The 21,301-nt window shown below is 48.1% G+C and overlaps 1 long non-coding RNA gene across 1 annotated transcript in view; it reads left to right on the top strand.

Annotated features, from left to right (window-relative positions):
* The window catches only part of LOC137840576 (uncharacterized), a 32,200-nt gene extending 11,451 nt beyond the window's left edge, over positions 1-20,749 (top strand). The window contains exon 2 of the long non-coding RNA XR_011087320.1: positions 20,684-20,749. This is a non-coding gene — a long non-coding RNA (uncharacterized lncRNA). The remainder of the gene's footprint in view (positions 1-20,683) is intronic.
* Positions 20,750-21,301: the final 552 nt, after the last annotated feature.

Genomic DNA, 21,301 nt, shown 5'->3' with positions numbered 1-21,301 from the left:
TTCTAGATTGAGTAGAATGATTTTGTTAGGAAAAAAATCCTATTACAACAAAAATGACACCCTCAACTGGCTGCCAGACCATCACAGGTCACATTGTAATCCTGAATAAATTAGCAGAACTCAAACTCAGACCTTTGCCTGACCTTTTGTTACATGTGTAACAAATACTCATCATCAAATTCCCACGGTCGTTTCATCCCACCGCCCTAATAAACTTTTGAGAGGTGATATTAGGCCTAGAGAACACAATTTTACTCGCATCCCGTTTAAAAATCCTTCGATAGATACGCACCCTGATCAACCAATTACACTTAAATTCGGTTTTATGAATATTAGATCACTTCATACGAAAGCAGTTCTCGTTAATGACCTCATCACGGAACATAATCTAAACGTTTTTTGTCTTTGCGAGACCTGGTTAAAACCTAATGAACTGCTGCCACTTAACGAGGCCTCGCCTCCAAATTTTGTGAGCTCGCATGTGGCTCGTCCTCGAAAAAAGGGTGGGGGTGTCACCCTCATCTCAAATTCTGAGCTTAGATTTAGGCCTCGCTCAATTCACGTATTTAAAACATTTGAAGTTCTCATTGTGCGATCCACTGCGTTACCGTCATTCTATCTTGTTGTTATTTACCGCCCACCTGGGGCTTACTCTGGCTTCCTGGATGAATTTTCAGAAGTTGTGGCTGATCTAGTGACAAATGCAGATAATATAGTTATCATGGGTGATTTCAACATCCACATGAATTCACCGTCAGAACCACTGACTTCGGCATTTCAAACTTTAATCGATACGTTTGGTTTTACGCAAGCTGTACAGGCAGCAACGCATAAGAATGGAAATACCTTAGATCTGGTATTATCCCGGGGACTAGCAACCTCAAATATAACAGTACTGCCATACACGACTGTTCTGTCTGAAAATTTTTTAATAAAATTTGAAATTTTAGTTCCTTGTCAAATTCAATAGAGAGCAATCAGAATTACAGCAGCCGTAATTTTAACTCCATGACTGCAACTGCGCTATCTGAGTTACTGTCGCCGGCAACCGTCATGTTTCCCACGTACAGTGGCTCTATTGATAATCTTACAAATGAATTCAATGCGACATTATTAAAAGCCACCGACTCTGTGGCACCGCTACGTCTGAAAACTCGCCGTAGATGGCCAACTCCGTGGTTCACAGATGAAACACGTACGTTTAAACAATTATGTAGAAAGCATGAGCGCAGATGGCGTTTAACCAAACTTGAGGTTTTCCATCAGGCATGGAAGGACAGCCTCCTGAAATATAAAGATGCGCTTATTTTAGCAAAAACTCGTTATTTTTCGCAAGTCATTAATCTTAATAAAAACAATCCTAAATACTTATTTGATACAGTGGCAAAGCTAACTGCGCCAGCCGACCCCCGATAGCTCCTTCCACTCAGCTGACGAGTTTATGAAATTTTTTGCTCAAAAGATTGAGTCCATTAGGGACGAGATCAAGAATACCATGCCAATCGCTCCGCCGGTTACTAGCGCTGGGGATCATGCAATAACCCTCTCAAATTTTAAAAGCGTGTCCCTTGAAATGCTTACAAAATTGGTTAGTACGGCTAAACAAACAACATGTTTACTCGACCCGCTTCCAGCCAAACTACTTAAAGAATTATTTCCAATTTTAGGACCGTCCATCTTTAATATAATCAATCTGTCTGTTTCCTCTGGGATAGTGCCAATAGCCTTTAAAACCGCTATTATTAAACCACTACTTAAGCGAGCAAATCTTGACCCGGACTGTCTCAGTAATTATAGGCCAGTTTCAAACCTCCCATTCATAGCAAAACTTCTCGAAAAAGTAGTAGCACAGCAGCTTATTGATTACATGGTCGCTAATAATCGATATGACTCTTTTCAGTCTGGTTTTAGAGCTAATCATTCTACAGAGACAGCACTTGCTAAAGTGACTAATGATCTCCTCAAAGCTATGGATTCAAATACGTCGTCTGTATTGTTACTACTCAATCTTAGTGCTGCCTTTGACACTGTAGACTTCGATATTTTATTAGGGCGTCTTAAAAGTTGTGTTGGTATCTCAGGGTCAGCACTAAACTGGTTCAATTCCTATCTATCAGGCAGGACGCACCGAGTGGTCCATGGTAATACGTCCTCTGAGCTTTATAATGTTACGTGTGGTGTCCCACAGGGATCGGTACTCGGACCGATTTTATTTAATATTTATATGATTCCGCTTGGGGACATAATACGTAAATATAATATTAGTTTTCAATGCTACGCGGATGACACCCAATTATATATGCCGTTATCGATGACAGATCCACAGGACTGCTGTAATCTCGAGGCGTGCCTTGCGGAGATTAAGCAATGGATGTCTCTCAACTTCCTTCGTCTTAACCCGGATAAAACTGAGATGTTGATAATTGGTCCTACTCGTTATCAACATTTATTTAAGGAAACCACTATAACTATAGATAACCGTACTATCACTCAGAGTGATACGGTAACTAATCTCGGGGTAATATTTGACCAAACGCTCTCCTTTCAAAAACACATTAAGAATATAACCAGGATTGCGTTTTTTCACCTTCGTAATATTGCTAAGATTCGTCCTATCCTCTCGACCGGGGATGCGGAAACTATTATACATGCGTTCGTCACGTCGCGCCTGGACTACTGTAATGTATTCTTCTCTGGTCTTCCTAAATCCAGTATCAAAAGTCTACAGTTAGTGCAAAATGCCGCTGCGAGGCTGCTCTCACGGTCAAGAAAATTTGATCCCATTACCCCAATATTAGCCAAATTACATTGGCTCCCGGTCCATTTAAGATGTGACTTCAAGGTTCTTCTACTAACCTATAAATCACTGCATGGCTTAGCGCCTTCATATCTCGTCGACCTAGTCGTTCCTTATGTTCCGTCTCGTAACCTTCGTTCGCAAAACGCTAGTCTTTTAGTTATACCGAGGGCCAAGAAAATGTCTGCAGGGTCTAGAGCATTCTCTATTCGGGCTCCAGAGCTTTGGAGTGCCCTACCAATGGATATTAGAACTACTACCTCAGCAGAAACATTTACGACACATTTAAAGACACATTTCTATGAGATGGCCTTTAACTAACTTGTGATGGCCGATTTGGCCGGAGTTTGTTCTGTTCTCTCTGCCCACCTCCTCCCCGGCTGGGGAGGGGGTTAGGTGGCTCAAAAGCTGATAGCGGCTGGCTGGATTCTCGGGGACCAGTTCGGGATGGGGGAGCTGCGGCTCGGCCCCCTTGAGGACACTGCCAGGACAATCGAGGGCACCTCCGACATCCATTTTTTTTCATTGATTTTCATATTATGTATTACTTGTGCACTCTCTGCATCCATTACAACCTCGTGATACTGAAAGGGGGATCCTTCCATCTGTGGTCCCTTCTCAAGGTTTCTCATTTTCCCCTGGCAGGGTTTTTTTGAGTTTTTCCTTGCCCTTTTGGGAGCTTATGATCAGGGGATGCTTTGAGAATAATTGTCAATTTTGGCTATGTGAAGCCCTTTGAGACTGTTTGTGATTTAGGGCTATACAAATAAACTTGACTTGACTTGACTTGACCTTTTCTTTTTAGAGCCTATTAACTCAAAAGTTAGTCTCTTTTAGGTGTCTTTCAATCAAGTGAATTTGATATTATTTTTCTTATTAAAATGTTCCCAGACATATAAATAGATGGACAGATGATGCCTGCTGTACTACAATCATGCAAAACATAATGTTTAATTATAATTACATACATATTCGTGGTCAGGCACTACCAACGACTATGAGCTGACACTTGAGGTGAGTGCACACTTGAGGTAGGTGGTCCAAATTTAAGCATGAGCAATTCAGGAAGAGCTGAGTAACACAGCTCAACAAGGAAGTGATGAGCCACAGCCTACAAGTTGCTCAATGGGCCAAATTTAAAAGTTTGCGCATTTACTTGACATGATTAATTGTGTTAATTTTTATAGCGCATTAATTTGCAACCAAATTATTAATCTAATGAATTATTAATCTAATTATTGTGTTAAAGTGACAGCTTTAATATTTAGATATTATAAATGTTAATATTAATATATGAATATATAATAATAATATTTATTTGTAATATAAATTAAAAATATATTAAGCATTTTTACTAGATTTTCTGTAGTAGGTCTTTTAATTATGTAAATATGTAAATAAAAAATTATTCAATTGTCCTAATGCACAGCAGGGTGGGAAGATTTCAGCCAAGCGCTGTGCGTGATAGCTGGCTTTTTGGTGGATGTGGAAGTGGATGAAATTGATGGTGTAAATTGTATCAACTTGTTGTTGCTGTTCATAACTTTTATGGACTTAATTTCTAGGTGCAGCCAAGGCATTAAGGGTATCCGGTTTGGTGACCTCAGCATTGCATCTCTGCTTTTTGAAAACGACGTGCTGCTGTTGGCTTCTTCAAGCTGTGATGTCCGGCTCTCACTGGAGCAGTTCGCAGCCGAGTGTGAAGCAGTCGAGATGAAAGTCAGCACCTTCAAATCTGAGACCATGGTCCTCAGTTTGAAAACGGTGGAATGCCCTCTTCGGGTCGGGAAAGAGATCCTGCCCCAAGTGGAGTTCAAGTATCTTGGGGTCTTGTTCACGAGCGAGAGCAGGATGAAGCGCGAAATCGACACGTGGATCAGTGCAGCGTCTGCTGTGATCAGAATCAAAATCAGCTTTATTTGCCAAGTTTGTGCATGCCAAACAAGGAATTTGACTCCGGTTGATCTCATCCTCTGTACAACATTTAAGTGACTAACAACATTCAGGTAACATTTAAGTGGCAAGAACAGGATATTACTGCCCAGTGATGTCTCTGAGACTATATGAGTGGTGTGAGTTCATCAGAGCGACAGCATGGGAAAATAAGCTGTGTCTATGTCTACTGGTTTTGGCGTACAGCACTCTGTAACGCCGTCCGGAGGGGAGTAGTTCGAACAGACTGTGACCTGGGTGAGAAGGGTCTATAGAGATGTTACTTGCACATTTCCTGGTCCTGGACAGGTACAAGTCTTGGATAGATGGGAGGTTGGTTCCGATGATCTTTTCCGCAGTCCTGATTGTCCGTTGCAGTCTGTGCTTGTCTTGTTTGGTGGCTCGGAATGGGGCGTCCTGAGGACAGGTGCAGAAGTGAACCTCTCTTTCAGCTCCCGGAACACCTGGGCTGCCTCATCATTACACCAGTGCAGAGAGACGAGGCTAGTAAGGGGAGTGAAGGGAGCGGCCACCGTGCTGTAAATGAACCGGCGCTAAAAATTGGTGAACCCCAGAAACTGCTGCAGCCGCTTATGAGTTTCAGGGACTGGCCAAGTTGTGACAGCCCTCACCTTCTCGGGGTTCATTGATGGATACCTCACACACCGCGTAACTGAGGAATTTCACGAACGGGGTGTGGAATTCACATTTCTCCGCCTTGACAAACAAAGAGTTCTCCAACAGGTGGTGCGGCGTGGCTGATGTCTTCTGGGAGCGTGAACATCAAACAAATCGAATTGTAGGTTCTTAAGAATACCTTCTTTAATACATCCAGCAAGCAACTTCTTCCTTGGTCTCCAAAGCCTTCCGTGACAACTCACTCGAGTTAAGATTCAAGAATTTTTATTCACCATGTTTGAGCATGTCAAACAAGGAATTTGACTTTGGTAGTACATCACAGCCTCTGTTCAACATTTAAATGACTAACAACACTCAGGACATGTGCGAAAATTGACAAATATTCTCAAACATCACTTGATTTTAAACTCCCAGGAGTGCAAGGAAAAACTCAAAACTCCAATTAGGGGAAATTAGCAACCTTGAGAAGAGACCACAGATGGGAAGATCCCTCTTCTAGGATGACCAGGCTGCAATGGATGCAGAGTGGACACATAGTACACATAGTACACATAATACAGACAATTCAAAAAAGGCGTGGAGAGCAGAATGTTATTGCACAGCAATGACTCTGAGACTAAGAGTGGTGTGAGTTCATCAGAGTGACAGCCTGGGGGAAGAAGTCTCTGTGTCAGCTGGTTTTGGCGTACAGGGCTCTATAACGCCATCCGGAGGGGAGTAGTTTGAATCTGGGTGAGAAGGGTCTGTAGAGTTATTACTTGCACGTTTCCTGGTCCTGGAGAAGTACAAGTCCTGGATAGATGGGAGGTTGATTCCAATTATGTTTTCTGGAGTTGCAGTCTGTGCTTGTCTTGTTTGGAAGCCGATCCAAACCAGACAGTGATTGAGGTGCAGAGGATAGACTGGATGATGGCAGTGTAAAAGGTCTTTAGCAGCTCCTGTGGCAGGTTGAATTTCCTGAGAGGTCCCGGAAGATTGTGGATCCCAGGAACTTGGTGTCTGTGGTAGGAATAGCATTGCTGAGGATCATGAGGGGTGGAAGTGGCGATGCGTGCTCTGTACTGGTTCATTGTGGTGAAGAGGGAGCTGAGCCGAAATGCTAAGCTCTCGATTTACCTGTCAGTCTATGCTCCTACCCTCACCTATGGTCATGAGCTACTGGGCGTGACCGAAAGAACAAGATCCCGGAAACAAGCGGCCGAAATGAGTTTACTCCGCAGGGTGTCCGGGCACTCCCTTAAAGATAGCGTGAGAAGCTCGGTCATCCGTGAGGGACTTGGAATTGAGCCGCTGCTCGTCCACGTTGACAGCAGCCAGATGAGGTGGCTAGGGCATCTCATTAGGATGCCTCCTGGACGCCTCCCCGTGGTGGTTTAGGGTTCAAAGAAGAAAACAAAGGACTCTTTCCTTCATTTTACTTTTTCACCGGTTTCATATGCGATGACGCACGTAGGCAAAAGTTTTATGTTTACACTCACCATGGAAAGACCACGAGTAGCATTCATGAATTTATGAAACCAAAGTATCTGTTCACAAAACGGACAATACTACACATGCTAGAATGACAACCAACTTGCATGCAGACCCACTAGTAAATAAACTTGAAGGACTTGAGACAAACTGTCATAACGAAGCACACCCTCTAAAGAAATGTAGGTCATTCAAAGCAAAGAGCATTGAAGAGAGAACTCTACTTAAAGAAAACAGCTTCTGCTTCAAATGTTGTGCCTTGAGGCCATTTGGCAAAAAGACTGTAAAACCCTTGTTAAGTGCACAGTGTGACAGCGAATGCCATGACACTGCGATGCACCCTGGCTAAGCCACTACCGCCACTAGGCCTACTCCCCAAGCAAGCGATCAACCAACCGCTGACATAGCAGTAAGTTCGCAATAAACCCAAGTGTGTGGCTGAGGGGCAACAGGCAGGACTTTCTCTAAAATCTGTCTGGTTCGAGTGCACTACCAAGGTCAGCGTGAAAAGGCAGCCAGCATGAATACTATTTTGGACGACCAAAGTCATCGCTCACTGCTCCATTCAGACTTTTTTGAGCTGTTTAACATAAACAGCCAGCATTTGATGATGATGATGATGATGATGATGATGATGATGATGATGATGATAGAACTTTATTCGTCCCACAGCGGGGAATTTTACTTCACAGCAGCGTATAAGAGTGCAAGAATACAAGTGCCAAATTCAAAAAAGGATAAATAACAGACAAGGACAAAGACAAGTGCCGCTAGTAGCGGTAGAGAATGTTAAGGATCGGACAGTACAGCCAAGTGCGTAGCGACAGACTTTATTGTGGAAGGGGATGATGGGAACAGCTGGTGCTGGAGCGGCGATCGGGCTGGAGAGGACAAACGATTCTGCGGGGTTTCAAATAGTCAAGCGAGTCAGTATCTCAGGGACTGATGAGCGAAGCAGCATCAAGGGACAGACTGACACTCGGGTCTGCGCTGGCGACGCTGATATAGCGCTGTCCATGAACCCGTGGCAGGTGACGGTGATTCCACTGACAGGGGGGCGTGGTCCTGTCGTAGGTGGCACCAGCACGTGACAGAGACGAAACACAGTTTTATCAGGCACATGTTGTAGAGTCTGACAGCAGAGGGAATGAAGGACCTGCGGAATCGTTCCTTCCTACACCGTGGGTGGAATAGTCTGCTGCTAAAGGAGCTGGTCAGGGACCACACAGTGTCATGGAGCGGGTGAGAATTGTTGTCCATGATGGATTTTAGCTTAATAAACGTCCTCCTCTCACCCACAACCTCAATGGAGTCCAGGGGACAGCCCACAACAGAGCTCGCTCTCCTGACCATCTTATTTAGTCTCCCCCTGTCCCGGTCCGTACTGCCCCCACCCCAGCAGACCAAAGCATAGAGCAAACCTGGGCAAATTACAGTCCGCGGGCCACATCCGGCCCTTTGTGCGTCCCTGTCCAGCCCGCATGAGGCCAATCGTAATTAAGAAAAAAGAAAAAAAAAATGGTGTCGTGCGTAAAATACAACTGTTTCGCTTTTATTTTGAAAAGCGTCGCACTTCCGTGTAGCGTACGTGTATGTGAGCTGTGCGTGAATGTGAACAGTGTGAAGTAATGCTGCCCGAGAAACGTGTGCTGACCCTCAGAAAAGAAAAGTTGACAAGGAGCGCCGTGTTTTCAACAAGACATGGACTGCCAAGTATTTCTTTACAGAAATGAAAGGTAAAGCAATGTGCCTGATTTGTGGTACACAGGTCGCTGTGTTTAAAGAATATAATTTGAGTCGCCACTACACGACCAAGCATGAGAAAAAATACATCTGTCTGATAAACGGCGCATCACAGGCTGATGCGTTGCTAGCAAAACTGCAAGCCCAACAAGGACTTTTTATCAAACTTCACACCCAGAGATGGAGGGGCTTTGTCATTTGAGGAAAAGTTAAAGAAGTTAAGAATAAATTGTACTGATTAATAATTGTTTTTTTATTTGACCTTTACACCACAATTTCACAAAGCTTAATATAAATATAAACAGAATAATTGTATTCTTTTAATTACCAGTACCAACTATTTAAAATAAATAATTTAGTGCATTTTACAATGGAAGAAAATTGAGCAGGTTTAAGTTGTTGTAGGTGTGGCCCTCTGACACAACTCAGGTTTTTCATGTGGCCCCTTGTAAAAACTAATTGCCCACCCCTGGCGTAGAGGATGGCTGAGGCCATCAAAGAGTCATAAAAGGTCCTGAGGCGAGCCCTGCACACACCGAAGGACCTCAGTCTCCTCAGCAGGTGGAGGCGACTCTGACCCTTCTTGTACAGGGCGCGGGTGTGATCAGTCCAGTCCAGTTTGTTGTTAAGGCGAACATCCAGGAATTTGTAGTTCTCCATGACCTCAATGTCCGATCCCTGGATGTTCACCGGAGTGAAGTGGGGTGCTGTCCTCCCGAAGCTTATAATCATCTCCTTCGTCTTGCTGGTGTTCGGCTGAAGCTGGTTGAGCTCACACCAGCTGACAAAGTCCTTGATGACCGTCCTGTATTCCAGATGGTTACCCTCCGAAACATATCCCAACAATGGCCGTGTCGTCGGAGAACCTCTGGATGCGGCAATGTACCGTGTCGTGGGTAAAGTTCGAAGTGTATAGGGTGAAAAGGAAAGGAGAGAGCACCGTACCCTGGGGTACACCTGTGCTGCAGCGCATGACGTCAGACTCACAGCGATATAGTAACCTCACATACTGCGGCCTGTCGGTGAGGAAGTCTGTTGTCCATGCAGCCAGGCACTGGTCCACACCCGCCTTCTCCATCTTCACCCTGAGCAGTGATGGTGCATCCAAGATGGCGGCGTGCATACGCAGCGGCCACTCTCTGTCCCGTCAGTACGGTGATTTGTTCGTCTAATGAGTGTTCGTCCGACAGTCTTGTGTGTTCGTCTCGTCCGTGCTACAAGTACAGCAGGCAGGTTCTGCTTGACTTCGGCAGAAGTGGGTTTTGCGGCGTTCTGGACTTTGAAGCGTCGACATTAAAGGCGCTCGGACTGCTACGTCCTGAAACGTCGCCGACCTCACCCGCTATTCCTCCCCCGGTTGGGAGCCGTCGTAAACGATGTGCGAGGAGGCAGAAGAGGGGCAAGCGCGGAGGCGTCCGGGCCAGGCTGGCGGCCAACCCAGCGCGACCGGCGGTGCCCTCCATTCTTCTGGCGAATGTTCGATCGCTGGACAACAAAATGGATTACGTTCGCCTGCTGAGGTCTACGAACCGGACGGTGCGGAACTGCTGTGTGCTCGTGTTCACCGAGACCTGGCTGAGTGACAACATTCCGGACTCTGCAGTGCATCTGGAGCGGCTAGCGTGCTATCGGGCGGACCGTGCCATTGTACGAGGGGGAAAGTCGCGTGGAGGTGGAATATGCGTCTACATCTGAGAAGAATGGTGCCGGGACTCTGTGGTGGTATGTAAGCATTGCTCGCCGCTTGTGGAGTTTGTGATCATTAAGTGCCGTCCTTTTTATCTGCCGAGGGAATTTACCGCGATTCTGCTAGTCGCGGTATACATCCCGCCTTCCAACATCGAAGGAGACAGGATCGCGGCGCTTGGTGAACTGTACCAGGCTGTCAGTGAACAGCAAACAGCGCACCCTGACGGTTTCACCATCTTCGCTGGAGACTTCAATCATGCCAACCTGAAGTCTGTTTTCCCGAGGCTTCACCAGCATGTTCCCTTTCCGACACGTGGAGACAGCTTCCTGGACCTAGTCTACTCGGCGCAAAAGGGAGCTTTCAAAGCCACCCCCCTCCCCCATCTGGGGCTTTCTGACCATCTCACCGTTTTGCTTTTGCCCGCATACAGACAATTGGTAAAGGCATCCAGGCCGGTTCAGAGGCAGGTTCGAGTGTGGCCTGAGGGTGCCTCCGATGCACTTCGGGACTGCTTCGACACCACTGACTGGGACTTGTTTAAGCAGGCAGCCACCTACAACGATTGGACGGACCTAGAGGAGTATACAGACTCTGTTACCTCTTACATCACGAAGTGCATCGATGATGTGACTTGCTCGAAATCCGTCGTCACTCGCGCGAACTGGAAGCCGTGGCTGACGGGGGCTGTCCTCAGACTGTTGAGGGCCAGGGACAAGGCTTTCAGAGCGGGGGATGAGGCTGGCTTGAGGACAGCGAGGGCCGACCTGTCCCGAGGCATCAAAGAAGCGAAGAAGGCGTTCTCGTGCAAGGTCTCCACCCACTTCAAGGACAGCAAGGACGCACGTAGCCTTTGGCGGGGCATTCAGACCATCACGGACTACAAGCCCGCGCCGAGGAGCTGTGAGGGCGACGTCCGTCTGCTGAACGATCTGAACCGCTTCTTTGCTCGCTTCGACGCCCAGAACAGTACTTGCCCGCTGAAGTCCACTCCCCCCCCACACGAGCAGCCCCTGCGCCTCTCTGCCGACGGTGTGAGGAGGGCGCTTGCCGCTATTGACACCCGTAAGGCGGCGGGCCCTGACAACATCCCGGGTCGAGCGCTGAAGGACTGCGCTGGGGAGCTGTCGGGTGTCTTCACGGACATCTTTAACGTTTCCCTGCAGCAGGCCATCGTCCCCTCGTGTTTCAAGGCTGCCACCATCGTTCCTGTGCCAAAGAAACCTGCACCGTCCTGCTTCAATGACTACCGCCCTGTGGCACTGACGCCCATCATCATGAAGTGCTTTGAGCGGCTGGTCATGGAGCACATCAAGTCCGTTCTCCCCCCCACCATTGACCCTTTCCAGTTTGCGTACCGTGCCAAGCGGTCCTCTGAGGATGCCATCTGCTCTGCCCTCCACTCGGCCCTCACCCACCTGGAGAGAAAGGACTCATATGTGAGGTTGCTGTTTGTGGACTTCAGCTCTGCCTTCAACACCATTGTGCCGCAGCGACTCATCCGCAAACTCGACGAGCTGGGCCTCAGTACCTCCCTCTGCAACTGGATACTGGACTTCCTCTGTCAGAGGCCTCAGGTGGTGCGTGTTGGCGACAAAATCTCCGCCAGCATCACGCTGAGCACGGGGGCCCCCCAGGGCTGCGTGCTCAGTCCATTGCTTTTCACCCTGCTGACGCATGACTGCACTGCGACCTACAGCGACAACCGCATAGTGAAGTTTGCTGACGACACGACTCTGGTGGGTCTCATCACAAATGGCGACGAGACTCGGTACAGGTCGGAAGTTGACCTTCTGACCACGTGGTGCAGGGACAACAACCTCCTGCTGAACGTCAAGAAGACCAAGGAAATCATTGTTGACTTCCGGAAGGGTCACACAACACACCTGCCGCTGATCATTGACGGTGCTGTGGTGGAGAGGGTGAGCTGCACCAAGTTCCTGGGGGTGCACATCAGTGAGGACCTCTCCTGGTCCGCAAACACCTCGTCACTGGCAAAGAAAGCTCAGCGCCGCCTGTACTTCCTGCGGAAGCTCAGGCGTGCATGTGCTCCTCAGGCAGTCCTGTCTACATTCTACCGTGGGACCATTGAGAGCGTCCTCACCAGTTGCATCGCTGTGTGGGGTGGTAACTGCACTGAACAGAACTTGAAGGCCCTGCAGCGCATAGTGAATACGGCTGGTAAGATTATTGGTGCTTCGCTCCCCTCCCTGAAAGACATTTACACCTCCCATCTCACCCGCAAGGCAACCTCGATGTGAGTCACCCGGCTCACTCTTTGTTTGACCTTCTGCCCTCTGGGAAGAGGTACAGGAGCCTGCGCTCCCGCACCACCAGACTCGCCAACAGCTTCTTTCTCCAGGCTGTTAGGGCCCTGAACTCGCTACCCCCTTCTGCGTAGCGTGCGGCACTGTTGCGCTGTTTTCGGGAATGTCTGCTGTACGCGCACTTGCTCCTTTTTTTTTTTTTCTGCTCCTCTTATTTATTTATTTATTGTTGTGTTATTTATTCATTATTTATTCAGCACACTTTTGTTATACTTGTTTACTCGTTTGTCTGTTGTGAGCCATGTCTTGTCACCGTGGGATGGGGGGAACGAAATTTCGGTTTCTTTGTGTGTCTTTGGCATGTGGAGAAATTGACAATAAAGCTGACTTTCACTTTGACTTTGACTTTAAAAGCACTTGAGAAATTGAAGAACATGATCTTCCCAGTGCTCCCGATGTCCTCCAGGTGAAGCGGTGTTCTGTGCATTAAATAAATCACTGCATCGTCCACCGCAACACCAGGCCGGTAAGCAAACTGCAGGGGTCCAGCTATGCTCCCACCAGTGAACGCAGGTGACCCAGGATGATCCACTCCATAGTTTTCATCAGGTGGGAAGTCAAGGCAATAGGCCTGAAGTGGGTAGGCTCCTTGGGGTGCGGCACCTTCGGTACAGGGACCACACAGGAGGTCAGAGATGCTGCTGAGTCTGCTGACACAAACGAAGTGGACGAGTGGATACTATAGGAGTTTGAGATGCCAGGTTAGAGCTGCTCTTACAGCTCTCAGCGAATCATCGGCAACAGGGTCTTTGCTATGGTCAATATGGGCGACCGCCCAGGGCGTAATCCACGTGGGGGTGCAATCCACGTGGGGGCACACGAGCGCTCTCAAGGAATAAAAAAAAATGCCAGTTATCTTGCTCAGTGATTTCCATCTCAAATCTATTCAGTGGGCACTGGAGCGCCCTTATTGTCACGTGATGTCAATTTGTGCTGAGAGTTGTGTCGGGTCAGGATTATTTTGTTTGTTCTTCGTGAGTGCATGCGTGTCAGAAGAGCAGCCCCCTCTCTCGCCTGGGGTGGGGGTTAAGATGGATCCACAGTGCTCTTCTGTCAGGGTCGGTTGTAGCATGGAGCAGGACGACCAAGTGCAGCTTGGACCAGGGTTTATTGAAGCAACTCAAAATACAGACTCGGTAAACTGACATGACTTAAACAATAACTTGACTGACCGGGACGTGAAACAAGAAGACAGCAGGACATGACGGCATCAAGACAGTACGCCAACACCGAACGACAGCAACCAAAACCAAAACCAACCAATACCAATGATCCGACAGGGAGAGAGGGGCAGACAGGACTTTTATACACGACAGGTAACGAGAGGCAGGTGGGAACAATCACACTGATCATGGGCACACAGGAGGGGAGGGGCGAGCACACAGACAGAAACCAAGACAGACACATAGTGGCGCAGTTGGGGGCGAGACGTGACAGAACCCCCCCCACAAGGGACGTCTCCCGACGTCCCAAAAAAAAAAAAAAAAACTAGGGGAACCGAACCGCGCCGCACTCGGGCGGCGACTTGGGGAACCGAACCGCGCCGCACTCGGGCGGCGACTTGGGGAACCGAACCGCGCCGCACTCGGGCGGCGACTTGGGGAACCGAACCGCGCCGCACTCGGGCGGTGACTTGGGGAACCGAACCGCACCGCACTCGGGCGGCGACTTGGGGAACCGAACCGCACCGCACTCTGGCGGCGACTTCGGGGAACCGAACCGCACCGCACTCTGGCGGCGACTTCGGGGAACCGAACCGCACTCTGGCGGCGACTTCGGGGAACAGATCCGCACTCTGGCGGCGACTGCGGGGACAGATCCGCACTCTGGCGGCGACTGCGGGGACAGATCCGCACTCTGGCGGTGACTGCGGGGACAGATCCGCACTCTGGCGGTGACTGCGGGGACAGATCCGCACTCTGGCGGTGACTGCGGGGACAGATCCGCACTCTGGCGGTGACTGCGGGGACAGATCCGCACTCTGGCGGTGACTTTGGGGACAGATCCGCACTCTGGCGGTGACCTAGGGGACAGAACCGCACTCCGGCGGCGCCCTAGGGGACAGAGCCGCACTCTGGCGGTGACCTAGGGGACAGAGCCGCACTCTGGCGGTGACCTAGGGGACAGAGCCGCACTCTGGCGGTGACCTAGGGGACAGAGCCGCACTCTGGCAGTGACTTGGGGAACAGAACCGCACTCGGGCGGTGACTTCGGGGAACAGAACCGCGGTCCGGCAGCAACTTGGGGAACACAACCGCACACGGGCGGCGACTTGGGGAAACAGAACCGCACCGCACTCGGGCGGTGACTTGGGGAACCGAACCACACTCGGGCGGCGACTTGGGGAACCGAACCGCACTCGGGCGGCGACTTGGGGAACCGAACCGCGCCCGGGCGGCGACATGGGGAAACAGAACCGCACTCCGCGGAAACTCGGGGAAACACAACCGCACTGGGGCGGCGACTTGGGAAGTCTGTACCGCGATCGGCGGCCACTCACAAAGTCCGTACAGTGATCGGCGACATTCGGAAGGCGGGGCTCTGCGCGGCGGCAAGAGCCATCACGCGCCGCAGCAGTGGGAGTGGAGCCAGGGACGATCGCGGGTCCGACGCAGCTGGCTTGGTTGTCTGGCGACGTTCGCGTGTCCTGCGACGCTGGGGTGGAGCCCGATGGCGGCCGTGAGTCTGATGACGCCGGGAGGCACTCCAACGGCGGCCGTGGGTCCGGCGTCGCGGCACCAGAGTCCGATCGCGGCCGCAAAGCCGCTGGCGCCAGAAGCACTCCGATGGCGGCCGCGGGTCCGGCGTCGCGGCAGCGAAGTCCGACGACGGTCGCAGAGGCGATGGTGCCGGGAGGAACTCCGATGGCGGCCGTGAGTCCGGCGTCGCTGGAGCAAGATCCGATGGCAGCTGCAAGCCCATGGCGCTGGAACAAGCTCGGACGACGATCGGGCGTCGCAGCGGGAGCTGGTGGTGGAGGGGGGTCCAAGCGCTGGTCGTTGTGATGGTCGGATCATTCTGTCAGGATCGGTTGGTGTAGCATGGAGCAGGACGACCAAGTGCAGCTTGGACCAGGGTTTATTGAAGCAACTCAAAATACACACTCGGTAAACTGACATGACTTAAACAATAACTTGACTGACTGACCGGGACGTGGAACAAGAAGACAGCAGGACATGACGGCATCAAGACAGGACGACAGCAACCAAAACCAATGACCAAAACCAATACCAACCAATACCAATGATCTGACAGGGAGAGAGGGGCAGACAGGACTTTTATACACGACAGGTAACGAGAGGCAGGTGGGAACAATCACACTGATCATGGGCACACAGGAGGGGAGGGGCGAGCACACAGACAGAAACCAAGACAGACACATAGTGGAGCAGTTGGGGGCGAGACGTGACACTCTTCAATAAAAAGAGGAACGTACTAATCCATAAAGACCATACCAAATTCTCCATATATGGACAAACAAGCTTTATTATCTACAAATAGAGAAGGACTACAACGATCACTCAATAAAAAGAGGAACGTACTGATCCATAAAGACCATACCAAATTCTCCACATACAGACAAACAAGCTTTATTATCTACAAATAGAAAAGGAATGCAATGATCAATGGTCAAGATCTGTCACGGTTTGTTTCGTTGTTTTAATGTTGTCATAGTTTCGGTTCGTGTGTCTGTGTGCTCACTGTGCCCTGATCAGTGTAATCACCCTCACCTGCCTCTTGTTAGCTGTCTTGTATTTAAGTCCTGTCTGCCCCTCACTCCCCTGTCGGACTGTTTGCATCTCATATCCTCTTGTTTCTTGTTTCTCTAGTTGCTAGTCTGTTCTCGTCTTGTTTCGTCTTTCTGTTCGGTTGTTCTCGTCCCTAGTCGAGCATCTACTGCATAGTCTGTCTTTTGAGTTTGTTCAATAAACCCTGGTCCAAGCTGCATTTGGTCACCCAGCTCTATTCACTTCATGACAATGTAAGAAAATCATTTATTTAGAGAGTTGGCATTAAACCATAGCCATTGCAATTATGCCGATATAATGAAGCTGAGAAATGTTCGATGTTAGAGATTTGCTCACTCCAACTTATTTTGCAAGAACCACACGGGAGACAAGTAAGTCCTTTTGGACACCTGCAGGTGGAGAGTCCATTCGTCGCTGTGCGTGCAGCGATGATCGAAATGGAGGTCTGACTCAAGCCTCGTGCAGGAGCATTTTTATTGAGAGAAACAGAGTGGGGGTTGAGAGTGGGGGTCAGAGTAGACAAATGGCCGAAGCCCCTGGCTGATCAAAGCACAGCAGGGGGTCCTTCACAATGTTGTGTGAACAAAACAACTTTGATTGCTTCCTCTGCAGCTAGTCAATCAGTTCAAAAGATCTTAGCACTTTGTTCTACTACTTTTGTTAAGACAGGACAAGCGACTTTAATTATTACAGGTTACATTCCAACATAATCATAGGATCAACCTAACCTGAAAACCCTAACATTCGACATTAAGGATAAAGAAAAAATACCTGGGAAAGTTTGTTGAAACGAGGAAAAGAAAGCCAGACATGAAGGTTTAAAGTACCTCTGGACATGGTACACAAAGGCGCTGATCCTAAACTCGTAGGAGGTCAAGGAAAAACTCAAGCAAGTCTCAAAGGGCTTCACATGTACAAAAATGGACAATTATTCTCAAACATCCCCTGATCTTAAACTCCCAGGAAAACAAGGAAAAACTAAAAAAAAAAAAAAACCTACTGAGGGAAAAATGAGAAACCTTGAGAAGAGACCACAGATGGGAGGGTCCCCCTTCCAGGATGACAAGGCTGCAATGGATGCAGAGAGGGCACATAGTGTAAAACAAAGAAAAAGTGGATGTCCAGTTCAAAGTAAAGAGCTGCAGGAAGGTGCCCTCAGTTGTCCTGGCAGTGTCTTCGAGGGAGGTAATCCGCTGCAGATCCCTCATCCCGATTGGCCGACAAGAAATCCAGACAGCCATTATCAGTTTGGGAGTCACCTAAACCCCTCCCCAACAGGGGAGGTGGGGGTCAGCGAACACAAACTCCAGCCGTTTAATCGTGTCTTAAATGTTTCTACTGAGGTACCGCTACTGCTGATATCTATCGGTAGGGCATTCCAAAGCTCTGGAGCCCGAATAGAAAATGCGCTAGACTACTTTTTGGCCCCTGGGGTCACTAAAAGACTAGTGTTTTGCGAGCGGAGTCTGGATGGTGTTAAAAGCACTGTCCCCATCAGCCGGTTTCCGAACAACCCCTTTACCATGGCCCGAGATGAATTGCATTTTCCCTACAAGTTGAGAACTTGTGCTGAACGCATCGAAACATCCAGCCGCAAAGCTAAAGGTTTCAAGACTGAATCTCTACTGATACTAATATAAATTATCTTTGAATTACAGATTATTCATTTTCATGACATTTTATGTTTTCAATAGTACAGATGGGGGGAATGGTTGGTGGCTGGAAGAGCAAGAATTGGATGTTTGGGATGCTAGGCATGAGTTGGAGAGGTGAAAAAAACATGCAAAACCTATTCTTCACTTAGTGGAGAGAAGAAGGCAGGATCTGGTGTCACTCATAGCTACCATAATAAGTGATGCAGGCTTATCGTAATGCTTTATCTCATCTAGGCTACACCCATTTCACTGTCAATCACAGTGTATTTTATGTCAATGCTCAAACAGGTGCACATTCCCAGCATATACGTAGAGAGGGCCTGGAGAACGATTGAGGAGAATGTGTGGAGACTCAGAGAGAACCATACAGAGGAGTTACTGGAGTTACCATCTCAGAGTTATTGACCGGCTTGCCCGCAAGCATCAAAAAGTGCCAATACGACGGATTATCCTTGATATTGCTGTGATGTATGACTTTAAATGTTCCTCTTAATCTTTCTTAGCACAAAAAAAGGCCAAAACCTATATATACTGTTGTATACTGCATTTTTGCTTTTCTGTACATCAAACAGAATGTTCAAAATTAATTTGTGTTGTCACTTAGGTGACATACATTACACAGAAAAACCTATTGGTGGAAAACGTTGAGGGACAAAAGTTGTATATATGAGTTATGTATTTTAAATTTCACATCACATATTTTACCTTTAACTTGTTCCACCCAATTGATGTTTTACACAGTTTTACTGAGTAGATGGCTCAAAAACCTTTAACAACTTTTTGATTGTAAACAGTGAGTTAGTATAATAGTTAAGTATTAGTTTTAGTTTATGTATGTTCCAAACGTTATTGTAAAGTTGCAACTGTTCCTTATTTACCAACCGTTAATAAATTAGGACAATTTGCAACTTTACATTAACGTCCCAATAACATGCACTATTAATCGATGCAATATTTCAGTTGATTTGTACTGAATCCAGAATGTGAGACATATTTGTTTTTTTAATTGCATTTTCTGAGACAGTCTTATATATATATATATATATATATATATACAGTGGGGGAAATAAGTATTTGACCCCTTGCTGATTTTGCAGGTTTGCCCACTTGCAAAGAATGCAACGATCCATAATTTTAATCATATGTACATTCTAACAGTGAAAGACGGAATCCCAAAGAAAATTCCAGAAAATCACATCATATGAATTTATAAAAATTGATAATCGTCTGATGAGGAAAAACAAGTATTTGAACCCCTGGACGAACAGCATGTTGATATTTTGTAGAAAAGCCATTATTGGCCAGCACAGATGTCAAACGGTTTTTATAGTTGGTGACAAGCTTTGTGCACATTTCGGCAGGGATGTTGGCCCACTCCTCCCTGCAGACAGCCTCCAAATCATTCAGGTTCCGAGGTTGTCGCCTGGCAACTCAAATTTTAAGCTTCCTCCAAAGATTTTCAATTGGATTCAGGTCTGGAGACTGGCTAGGCCACTCCAGAACCTTGATGTGCTTCTTCTTCAGCCACTCTTTTGTTGATTTGGCGGTGTGCTTAGGATTGTTGTCGTGCTGAAACACCCATCCTTGACCCATCTTCAGCTCTCTCACTGAGGGAAGGAGATGTTGGTCCAGAATTCTACGATACATGGCCCCGTCCATCCTCCCCTCAATACGATGGAGTTGTCCCGTCCCCTTGGCTGAAAAGCACCCCCAACGCATGATGTTGCCACCACCATCCTTGACGGTGGGGATGGTGTTCTTTGGGTTGTACTCGGTGTTCTTTGCCCTCCAAACACGACGAGTTGAGTTGAGGCCAAAAAGTACTATTTTGGTCTCATCTGACCACATCACCTTATTCCAGGCCTCTTCTGAGTCGTCCAGGTGGCGAATGGCGAACTTCATGCGGGCCTGTACATGTTTCTTCTTGAGCAGGGGGACCTTGTGTGCGCGGCAGGATTTCAATCCATGACGGCGTAGTGTGTTACCAACCGTTTCTTTTGTAACTGTGGACCCAGCTGCCTTCAGTTGATTCATCAGTTCCCCCCTTGTGGTTTCGGGATGATTCCTCACCATTCGCATGATCAGGGAGACCCCACGAGGTGAGCTCTTGTGTGGAGGCCCAGACCGAGGGAGGTTGGCAGTGGTGTAGTGCTTCTTCCATTTCCTGATAACTGCACCGACAGTTGATCTTTTCTCTCCAAGTTGCTTTCCGATTCTCTTGTAGCCCATCCCAGCCTTGTGCAGATCAACAATCTTGTCCCTGATGTCCGTAGAAAGCTCTTTGGTCTTTCCCATGGTGGTGATGTTGGATGCTGGTTGTTTGGGTGTTGACAGGTGTCTTTTATAAAGGTAAAGAGGTGAGACAGGTGTATTTGATGTAGATAAATGGTTGGGATTGGGGCTGTGTCTTAAAGAAAGACTAACTGGCTTGTAGGAGCCAGAATACTTGCTGTTTGTCCAGGGGTTCAAACACTTGTTTTTTCTCATCAGACTGTTAGGGTTTTTCAGATTATCCTTATCGTATGATTATGTTGGAATGCAACCGGTAATAAATAACCTACCTTGTCCCATCCTCCACAAGGTCGTAAAACATCCCCTGATATGTTTTCACTAGAGCACAAGGCCTTCCTGTTCAACCTACTCTTACCCCCACTCTGTTTCTCTTAATAAATATGCCTTTGCAGTTGGGAGAGGCTCCAGATTTCATTCCTGTAGCGAGTGATCTCTCCACCTGCAGGTGTCTAAAAGAACTTGCTTGTCTACCGTGTGGTTCTTGCAAAATAAGTTGGAATGAGCAAATCTCTAACATTTTGGTGCCGAAACCCGGGATCCTCATACCCACCATCTGACCGGCGAAGGAGGACGTGCTGCATTGTCGACAAGCCAGCGTCCATTAGGAGGACCTGGAAAAGAAAGTCCTGGGAAGAGAATTCTTCGCTGGGCCAGCATCTTAGGTCTGCCTTCGTCTGACAGAGGTGGATTGACGGGATCCGGCGGTGCAACGAACCAGGGGACAAGTAAGTTAAAGCGCTAAAGATACGGCTTTGGTTTGTCCGAGCTATGAGATACGGCTTTGGTTTGTCCGAGCTATGAGATACGGCTTTGGTTTGTCCGAGCTATGAGATACGGCTTTGATTTATCCGAGCTATGAGATACGGCTTTGGTTTATCCGAGCCATGAGATACGGCTTTGGTTTGTCCGAGCTATGAGATACGGCTTTGGTTTGTCCGAGCCATGAGGCCTAAAAAAGCGCTGGAGTTAGTGTGATTGAGTGTGTGACTGGTAGGATAAATTGACTAAAA

Source organism: Syngnathus scovelli, chromosome 1 (genome assembly GCF_024217435.2).
Source record: "Syngnathus scovelli strain Florida chromosome 1, RoL_Ssco_1.2, whole genome shotgun sequence".
Taxonomy (NCBI): Eukaryota; Metazoa; Chordata; class Actinopteri; order Syngnathiformes; family Syngnathidae; genus Syngnathus; species Syngnathus scovelli.
The sequence above is the reverse complement of the archived record's forward strand: the minus strand, read 5'-3'. Positions and strand labels throughout refer to the sequence as shown.